Below are 11,532 nucleotides of genomic sequence, written 5' to 3'. Positions count from 1 at the left end.
GATCCAAACAACAAAACTGTCTCCAGATCAGTTACTAAGAGGTCGCCAGTACTCATGTCGCTCCGCCTCTGTCACCCCGAGAGTGTCGAAAGAGTTATTTCCCACAAAATGGCGAAAAAAAATATTCATTTCAAATCATCAACACACATAGGAATTGATTTATGCCGAGTATTTCTAATTTGCCATTTCAACTTTTCATTCTACAGTATTGTGGGTACAAATATTCCTGTAGTAGCCTCCTTTTTTATCATGAATAATACATTTAGGTCTATAAAATGTGGGATCCATAAATTGGTCTGATACAATCACACTCAAGGTCAGTTAATGTCATCAGTCATATCTGTTATTTATAGACAGTAATACTATCCCAAGAGAGCAGAACGACCTTAAGAATTAGAATACTGTAGCAATCCTTGCTATTGTAACCGATGTGAAATGGCTAGTTAGTTAGCGGTGGTGCGCGCTAATAGCGTTTCAATCAGTGACGTCACTCGCTCTGAGACTTGAAGGAGGGTTTCCCCTTGCGTTGCAAGGGCTGTGGCTTTTGTGGCGCGATGGGTAACGATGCTTCGTGGGTGTCAGTTGTTGATGTGTGCAAGGGTCCCTGGTTCGAGCCCGGGTTGGGGCGAAGAGAGGGACGGAACATACACTGTTACACAATGAGTCACGTTACAATTTCCACCAAGTGGGTTAGCCTTATTGGCGCAATGCGTAGGATGTTTGCCTTTCACGCCAACGACCCAGGTTCTCATCCGCTCCATTCATAATGTTAGAACATTTTCATTAAGGCTCACATCAAGTATAAACTTAAGTTGCAGTTAGATTATGCATTATTTGCTTTGAACCTGAGGTGTCCTGAACTTGTTTAGCCTGTTCAGAGGAGGAAACGGAGGTGTCCTGAACTGTTCAGAGGAGGAAACGGAGGTGTCCTAACTGTTCAGAGGAGGAAACGGAGGTGTCCTTAACTTGTTTAGCCTGTTCAGAGGAGGAAACGGAGGTGTCCTAACTGTTCAGAGGAGGAAACGGAGGTGTCCTTAACTTGTTTAGCCTGTTCAGAGGAGGAAACGGAGGTGTCCTGAACTGTTCAGAGGAGGAAATGGAGGTGTCCTGAACTCCCAGTAGAAACAATGTTACGATGTGAAGAATGCAGAAGTATACAATGCCTTCAGTACAAGTACAAAAAAAAAGAATAAAAAAAGAATGCATGAAATTGTATGAAATGTATGCATTCACTACTGTAAGTCGCTCTGGATAAGAGCGTCTGCTAAATGACTCAAATGTAATGTCAATGTAGAAAGTATTCACACCCCTTGACTTTTTCCACATTTTGTTGTTACAGCCTGAATTTAAAATAGATTAAATTGAGATTTTGTGTCACTGGTCTACACATAATACCTCATAATGTCAAAGTGGAATTATGTTTTTAGACATTTTTACAAATTTATAAAAAATAAAAAGTTGAAAGTATTTAACCCCTTTGTTATAGCCTAAATAAGTTCAGAAGTAAAACTGTGCTTAACAAGTCACATAATAAGTTGCATGGACTCTGTGTGCAACAACAGTCTGTACCCCACACATACAATTATCTGTAAGATCCCTAAGTCGAGCAGTGAATTTCAAACACAGATTTAACCACAAAGACCAGGGAGGTTTTCCAATGCTTCACAGAGACGGTGGTGGCTGCATCATGTTATGGGTATGCTTGCCATCGGCAAAGACTAGGGAGTTTTTAGGAACGGAATGGAGCTCAGCACAGGCAAAATCCTAGAGGAAAACCTGGTTCAGTCTGCTTTCTACCAGACACTGGGAGATGAATTCACCTTTCAGCAGGACAATAACCTAAAACACAAGGACAAATATAGACTGGAGTTGCTTACCAAGACGACATTGAATGTTCCTGAGTGGCCTAGTTACAGTTTGGACTTAAATCATGTTGAAAATCTATGGCAAGACTTAAATGGTTGTCTAGCCATGATCAACAACCAACTTGACAGAGCTTGAAGAATTAAAATAATAATAATGTGCAAATATTGTACAATCCAGGTGTGCAAAACTCTTAGAGAATTACCCAGAAAGACTCACAGCTGTAGTCGCTGCCAAAAGGTGATTTGAACACGTATTGACTCAGAGGTGTGAATAAATATGTAAATGATATATTTCTGTATTTCATGTTCAATACATTTGCAAAACAATTTCAAAACATGTTTTCAGTTTGTCATTCTGGGGTATTGTGTGTAGATGGGTAAAAACAAAACCAATTAATAACTGTTTTATTCAAGCTGTAACAACAACATGTAGAATAAGGCAAGGGGTATGAATACTTCCTGAAAACGTTCAACTGTTCTGTTTGAAGCCTGTCTGAGGTGACTGAAACCACACCCTCCTCCAGACTGAAACCACACCCTCCTCCAGACTGAAACCACACCCTCCTCCAGACTGAAACCACACCCTCCTCCAGACTGAAACCACACCCTCCTCCAAACTGAAACCACACCCTCCTCCAGACTGAAACCACACCCTCCTCCAGACTGAAACCACACCCTCCTCCAGACTGAAACCACACCCTCCTCCAGACTGAAACCACACCCTCCTCCAGACTGAAACCACACCCTCCTCCAGACTGAAACCACACCCTCCTCCAGACTGAAACCACACCCCTCCTCCAGACTGAAACCACACCCTCCTCCAAACTGAAACCACACCCTCCTCCAGACTGAAACCACACCCTCCTCCAGACTGAAACCACACCCTCCTCCAGACTGAAACCACACCCTCCTCCAGACTGAAACCACACCCTCCTCCAGACTGAAACCACACCCTCCTCCAGACTGAAACCACACCCTCCTCCAGACTGAAACCACACCCTCCTCCAGACTGAAACCACACCCTCCTCCAGACTGAAACCACACCCTCCTCCAGACTGAAACCACACCCTCCTCCAGACTGAAACCACACCCTCATCCAGACAAACCACACCCTCCTCCAGACTGAAACCACACCCTCCTCCAGACTGAAACCACACCCTCCTCCAGACTGAAACCACACCCTCCTCCAAACTGAAACCACACCCTCCTCCAAACTGAAACCACACCCTCCTCCAAACTGAAACCACACCCTCCTCCAAACTGAAACCACACCCTCCTCCAGACTGAAACCACACCCTCCTCCAAACTGAAACCACACCCTCCTCCAGACTGAAACCACACCCTCCTCCAGACTGAAACCACACCCTCCTCCAGACTGAAACCACACCCTCCTCCAGACTGAAACCACACCCTCATCCAGACTGACACCACACCCTCCTCCAAACTCAAACCACACCCTCCTCCAGACTGAAACCACACCCTCCTCCAGACTGAAACCACACCCTCCTCCAGACTGAAACCACACCCTCCTCCAGACAAACCACACCCTACTCCAGACAAACCACACCCTCCTCCAGACAAACCACACCCTCCTCCAAACTGAAACCACACCCTCCTCCAGACTGAAACCACACCCTCCTCCAGACTGAAACCACACCCTCCTCCAGACTGAAACCACACCCTCCTCCAAACTGAAACCACACCCTCCTCCAGACTGAAACCACACCCTCCTCCAGACTGAAACCACACCCTCCTCCAGACTGAAACCACACCCTCCTCCAGACTGAAACCACACCCTCCTCCAGACTGAAACCACACCCTCCTCCAGACTGAAACCCCACCCTCCTCCAGACTGAAACCACACCCTCCTCCAAACATTTGGAACGTTGCCAATGAACTATTTTCACCAATCAGTATTTGGGATGACGTGTCACGAGTCACAGAGACTTGTTTGAGTGTTAGTAGCATGTTGTTTAAAGGTCTGAGTGACTTGACCTGTCATTGACCTTTTGGTTTCATTGTTCTAATCTATTCCATTGCCAGACGGTTTTAGAAGGTTTTAAACTGTAATTACCAGAATAGTATGAACATACCCAAAAACACAAGCAGAAATCCAAATCATGTTTTGAGTAAAAACATTTTTGAAGTTGAAGCCTTTAAGGTAAACCATCCTGTAGACGCTCCTCCTGGTGCGGGCTCTCATCTCGTCCACAGGCACAAAGGTGCAGGTCTTTTCAGTAATAATGAAGGCATGCATCTACTGTCCCCTATTTAAAGGGTACATAGGTCATACCCAGTCTAGTGGAGGGTAAACACATGTCAATGCCCGTTTACTAACCTTTTTTTTTTTATGTTGTGGGTTTACTCATCTTTTGCGGAAAAATGCAATGAAAGTAGAGGGGGTTACAGCAATCAGCATTTACCCACCTAGGACTAGATTCAAACAGGTCAAGCATTAACCGGCGATAGCGATACACGCTGTCACGTCCTGAACAGTATAAAGGAGTTATTTGTTATTGTAGTTTGGTCAGGATGTGGCAGAGGGTGTTTGATTTATGTGGTTCAGGGCTGTGTTTTGTGTATGTGTTTAGGTAGAGGGGTGATTTGATTTATTAGTCCGTGGGTTTGTTAGTCATTGTTCTATGTTCTATCTAGTCTTTTGTATTTCTATGTTTAGTTAATTGGGGTTGGACCTTCAATTGGAGGCAGCTGGTTATTGTTGCCTCTGAGGGTCCTACAATTAGGAGTTTGTTTTTCATGGGTTTTTGTGGGAGATTGTTCTTGTTTAGCTGTTTTGCCTGACAAGACTGTCCAGTTCGTTTGTGTTTTGTATACGTTTATGTGTTTTCCTTCTTCACCTAATAAAAAGAAGATGACTGTATATTTTCCCGCTGCGTCTTGGTCTCTACCCTACGACACCCGTGACAGACAACATATCTGATGTGTTGGAGGAGTAGCTTCCTTGGAGCTGTCAAATCTCCCACTTGCGTTAGAAGTTCAGAACCAGTTGGCTGTTTTGAAATAATTTAGGCTCAAATTGAAAAATATTCAACTAAATACTAAGGATTTCTTACATCCTAATGGAGGTGTGGATTACATCTCACATGACCGTGTTGGAACAGTGTAAACAAGGCTACATGGGAATTCTGTTAATATCAAATCAAATGTATTTATATAGCCCTTCTTACATTAGCTGATATCTCAAAGTGCTGTACAGAAACCCAGCCTAAAACCCCAAACAGCAAGCAATGCAGGTGTAGAAGCACGGCTCCATGCAGCCAATGGCAATGTCCGCTTTAGGTATAATGCCGGGAGCTGCTTGTGGATTGGACAGCTCTAAGGCAGTTCCACCTCCGACAGTCAGAACAACCACTCTGCGGACATAGACTAAAGCAGATCTCATTGAATAGAGACCCTATTTTTTACCATTACATCACTGGTCATACCTCAACTGTTTTTACCACTACATCTCTGGTTATACCTCAACTGTTTTTACCACTACATCACTGGTCACACCTCAACTGTTTTTTACCACTACATCACTGGTTATACCTCAACTGTTTTTACCACTACATCACTGGTCACATGGCAACTGTTTTTACCATTACATAACTGGTCATACCTCAACTGTTTTTACCACAACATCACTGGTTATACCTCAACTGTTTTTACCATTACATCACTGGTCACACAACTGTTTTTACCATTACATCACTGGTCATACCTCAACTGCAGAACAGTCATAAGAGGTCATAGGTCATGCTGAGAGTTGTGCCTCTGATATCAATCAGTGGTTCATGTACATTTGATCCTGTGTATTCCAAATGGCACCCTATTCCCTTTATACTGCCCTACTTTTTACCAGGGCCCTATTCCCTTAATAGTGCCCTAGTTTAGACCGGAACCTTATTCCCTATATAGTGCACTACATTAGACCAGGGCCCTGTTCCCTATATAGTGCACTACATCAAATGGAAAAACATGGTAGGTGTTTTTTTTACCTCAAAGTGTGCTAACCATTGGAGTGCCCATTCTGTATATGCTACTTTAAACCAGTGCTGTGTGAAGTGCTTGTTGTGGTTGTAACGCCCTGGCCATAGAGAGGGGTTTTTTGTTCTTTATTTTGGTTAGGCCAGGGTGTTACATTGGGTGGGCGTTCTATGTTCTTTTTCTATGTTTTTGTATTTCTTTGTTTTGGGCCGTGTGTGGCTCCCAATCAGGCACAGCTGAAGTTCGTTGTGGTTGATTGGGAGTCACACATAAGTGCATGTTTTTCCGTTGGGGTTTTGTGGGTAATTGTTTCTGTTCAGTGTTTCACCTGACAGGACTGTTGGCTGTCAGTTTCTTATTTTGTATTTGTATAGTGTTCCATTTTATAATTAAATATGATGAACACTAACTCCGCTGCGTTTTGGTCCACTCTCTCTTCAGACAGCCCTTATAGTGGTCTAAGACACCTACAGAGGTTTTAGTGAAAACATTAGTCATATCATTATTGCTTAGGTCAAAGGAGCATTTTAAAACATGTGGTCACTGCCTGAGATATGAAAATACAGACATTGCCTAAAGAGAGGACTAATGATTACAAAAGTCCATGTAAACAGATACGTCAATATATCCGTGCAGGTCAGGAAGACAGCAGCTCAACAGACAGGAAGTGGAGAGAGCAGCTCAACCGACAGGAAGTGAAGAGAGCAGCTCAACAGACAGGAAGTGGAGAGAGCAGCTAAACTGACAGGAAGTGGAGAGAGCAGCTAAACCGACAGGAAGTGGAGAGAGCAGCTCAACCAACAGGAAGTGAAGAGAGCAGCTCAACAGACAGGAAGTGGAGAGAGCAGCTCAACAGACAGGAAGTGGAGAGAGCAGCTCAACAGACAGGAAGAGGAGAGAGCAGCTCAACAGACAGGAAGAGGAGAGAGCAGCTCAACAGACAGGAAGTGGAGAGAGCAGCTCAACAGACAGGAAGTGGAGAGAGCAGCTCAACAGACAGGAAGTGGAGAGAGCAGCTCAACAGACAGGAAGAGGAGAGAGCAGCTCAACAGACAGGAAGTGGAGAGAGCAGCACAACAGACAGGAAGTAGAGAGAGCAGCTCAACAGACAGGAAGTGGAGAGAGCAGCACAACAGACAGGAAGTAGAGAGAGCAGCTCAACAGACAGGAAGTGGAGAGAGCAGCTCAACAGACAGGAAGTGGAGAGAGCAGCTCAACAGACAGGAAGAAATAGTTCACTGTTGTCAATAATATTGTGTAAATATATCTTAGCAGATAATGATGTTCAGGTCTCTGATATTATTTTCTTTCAGAAAACAAGTTTTATTTCATCGCGCTGCAGTTCCATCCTCTTCTTTAGGTTAGTTCTGTCATGAATCGGCTCGAAGTTCAGAATAAAAAGGGAGACAACGTGGACATAAGGAATAACAAAATATATTTATTAACTGAAGTAACGTAAGTACAATTAACAATGGTGTGTGTAGTCAGTAGTGTGAGTGAGTGTTTGCGTGCATAAATGTGATGATGAGGGGTGTTGAAAGGTGCCAAAGCAAACAAACAAAATGGCCACAACCAAACTCTATCAGTGTCTGCATGGAGAGAGTCTCCTCAATGAATGGGGAAGAGGTGCATTTATCCTGGGACACACCTGAGCCCAGGTGTGTAGATTCACCGGTTATGATGAAGACTACGAGATTCACTGGTTATGATGAAGACTACGAGATTCACTGGTTATGATGAAGACTACGAGATTCACTGGTTATGATGAAGACGTGTTGATTCACTGGTTATGATGAAGACTACGAGATTCACTGGTTATGATGAAGACTACGAGATTCACCGGTTATGACGAAGACTACGAGATTCACCGGTTATGATGAAGACTACTAGATTCACTGGTTATGATGAAGACTACTAGATTCACTGGTTATGATGAAGACGAGTAGATTCACTGGTAATGATGAAGACGTGTACAGCAACGAGTGGAAAGGTATGGATTGCAGTTTTGGGGGGGTCACAATTCGGTTTTGGTATAAGGGGTAAATGAACAGTTTGTCTACGGCAGTTAACTTCCGTTAATTAAATAAAAGACGCATTGGTACTCCTGATTCCATATCTGTCATAACAGGCCTGATGAGACCATCAGGGATCTTCTGAAATAAAACACCACGTGGCTCAGACATGGAAAAGGCCAATGCTAATGTTTTGTTATGGAAACGTGGCTCAGACATGGAAAAGGCCAATGCTAACGTTTTGTTATGGAAACGTGGCTCAGACATGGAAAAGGCCAATGCTAATGTTTTGTTATGGAAACGTGGCTCAGACATGGAAAAGACCAATGCTAATGTTTTCTTATGGAAACGTGGCTCAGACATGGGAAAGGCCAATGCTAATGTTTTCTTATGGAAACGTGGCTCAGACATGGGAAAGACCAATGCTAATGTTTTGTTATGGAAACGTGGCTCAGACATGGAAAAGACCAATGCTAATGTTTTCTTATGGAAACGTGGCTCAGACATGGGAAAGGCCAATGCTAATGTTTTCTTATGGAAACGTGGCTCAGACATGGGAAAGACCAATGCTAATGTTTTCTTATGGAAACGTGGCTCAGACATGGGAAAGGCCAATGCCCTTGTGTGACTCAAAGAGGGTGTGTCTATGGCACTGTAATTCTCCTTTCCCTGTCTGGGGTAATGTGATTGGCTGTCACTGTTCAGTACCTCTCTGTAGCCCTGGAGGTCCATCCATCTGTAGGAAGTCTAACACAGGGTGGATCCCTGTCTGGGGTAATGTGATTGGCTGTCACTGTGAAGTACCTCTCTGTAGCCCTGTAGGTCCATCCATCTGTAGGAAGTCTAACACAGGGTGGATTGGCCAATTCATTGTCAACTTCATCTTGAACTTGCTTATATACCGTAGATCGGTAGGTAGGCTGTATGCTGAAACGGGTGAGAGAGTGAAGAGCCTAATGTGGCGAGAACACTTTCACCCCTAACCTCCTATCCCCCTATCCACTGACCCCCTAACCACTGACCCCCTATCCCCTAACCACTGACCACCTAACCACTGACCCCCTAACCACTGACCTCTTGACCCCCTAACCACTGACCCCCTGACCACCTAACCACTGACCCCCTAACCACTGACCTCCTGACCCCCTAACCACTGACCACCTAACCACTGACCCCCTAACCACTGACCTCTTGACCCCCTAACCACTGACCCCCTGACCACCTAACCACTGACCCCCTAACCACTGACCCCCTAACCACTGACCCCTGACCACCTAACCACTGACCCCCTAACCACTGACCTCTTGACCCCTAACCACTGACCCCTGACCACCTAACCACTGACCCCCTAACCACTGACCTCTTGACCCCCTAACCACTGACCCCCTGACCTCCTAACCACTGACCCCCTAACCACTGACCTCCTGACCCCCTAACCACTGACCCCCTAACCACTGACCTCCTGACCCCCTAACCGCTGACCCCTATCCCCTAACCACTGACCCCTAACCACTGACCCCTGACCCCCTAACTACTGACCCCCTAACCACTGACCCCCTAACTGCTGACCCCCTAACCACTGACCCCTAACCACTGACCTCCTGACCCCTAACAACTGACCCCTAACTGCTGACCCCTAACCACTGACCCCTAACCACTGACCTCCTGACCCCCTAACTACTGACCCCCTAACTGCTGACCCCCTAACCACTGACCCCTAACTGCTGACCCCTAACCACTGACCCCTAACCTCCTGACCCCCTAACTGCTGACCCCTAACTACTGACCCCCTAACTACTGACCCCTAACTACTGACCCCCTAACCACTGACCCCCTAACCACTGACTTCCTGAGCCCATAACAATGACCCCCTGACCCCTAACCACTGACCCCCTATCCCCCTAACCACTGACCCCCTAACCACTGACCTCCTGACCCCCTAACCACTGACCCCTGACCTCCTAACCACTGACCCCCTAACCACTGACCCCCTATCCCCTAACCACTGACCACCTAACCACTGACCCCCTAACCACTGACCTCCTGACCCCCTAACTACTGACCCCCTGACCTCCTAACCACTGACCCCCTATCCCCCTAACCACTGACCCCCTAACCACTGACCTCCTGACCCCTAACTACTGACCCCCTAACCACTGACCCCCTAACCACTGACCCCCTAACTACTGACCCCCTAACCACTGACCCCCTAACCACTGACCCCTAACCACTGACCTCCTGACCCCTAACTACTGACCCCTAACTGCTGACCCCTAACCACTGACCCCTAACCACTGACCCCTAACCACTGACCCCCTATCCACTGACCCCTAACCACTGACTTCCTGAGCCCATAACAATGACCCCCTGACCCCCTAACCACTGACCCCCTATCCCCTAACTACTGACCCCTAACCACTGACTCCTGACCCCTAACCACTGACCCCCTAACCACTGACCTCCCGACCCCCTAACCACTGACCCCCTATCCACTGAACACTGACCCCTAACCACTGACCCCCTATCCACTGAACCCCTGTCCCCCTAACCCCCTATCCACTGACCCCCTATCTACTGACCCCCTATCCCCCTATCCACTGACCCCCTATCTACTGACCCCCTATCCCTAACCACTGACCCCCTAACCGCTGACCCCCTATCCCCTAACCACTGACCCCCTATCCACTGACCCCATATCCCCCTAAACACTGACCGCTAACCACTGACCCCCTATCCCCCTGACCCCTAACCACTGACCCCTAACCACTGACCCCCATCCCCTATCCACTGACCCCATATCCCCCTATATACTGACCCCCTAACCACTGAGAATGGCCGCATATTTGCGTCTATAAAAATACATATCGCTCTTAATTATTTTGTCCTGGTCAGAATCAGCTGAGAAGGGTTACGCTGTGTTATTTACTTGCGTTTCTTACTCCCATGGAATACTGAGGTGACGCTGGTGGAAATGTGTCAACATGTCTGAGGTGTTGGCAAAAGCATAATCTATTCTAGATGAACGTGGAGACTCTCTGTCCATCACCGCTGTAATCTATTCTAGATGAACGTGGAGACTCTCTGTCCATCACCACTGTAATCTATTCTAGATGAACGTGGAGACTCTCTGTCCATCACCGCTGTAATCTATTCTAGATGAACGTGGAGACTCTCTGTCCATCACCGCTGTAATCTATTCTAGACGAGCGTGGAGACTCTCTGTCCATCACCACTGTAATCTATTCTAGATGAGGGTGGAGACATAATCTCTGTCCATCACCGCTGTAATCTATTCTAGATGAGGGTGGAGACATACTCTCTGTCCATCACCGCTGTAATCTATTCTAGATGAGGGTGGAGACATACTCTCTGTCCACCACCGCTGTAATCTATTCTAGATGAGCGTGGAGACATACTCTCTGTCCATCACCGCTGTAATCTATTCTAGATGAGGGTGGAGACTCTCTGTCCATCACCGCTGTAATCTATTCTAGATGAGCGTGGAGACTCTCTGTCCATCACCGCTGTAATCTATTCTAGATGAGGGTGGAGACATACTCTCTGTCCATCACCGCTGTAATCTATTCTAGATGAACGTGGAGACATAATCTCTGTCCATCACCGCTGTAATCTATTCTAGATGAGCGTGGAGACTCTCTGTCCAT

The sequence above is a fragment of the Salmo salar genome, chromosome ssa10 (assembly GCF_905237065.1).
Source record: "Salmo salar chromosome ssa10, Ssal_v3.1, whole genome shotgun sequence".
NCBI lineage: Eukaryota > Metazoa > Chordata > Actinopteri > Salmoniformes > Salmonidae > Salmo > Salmo salar.
Note: the sequence above shows the minus strand (reverse complement) of the source record.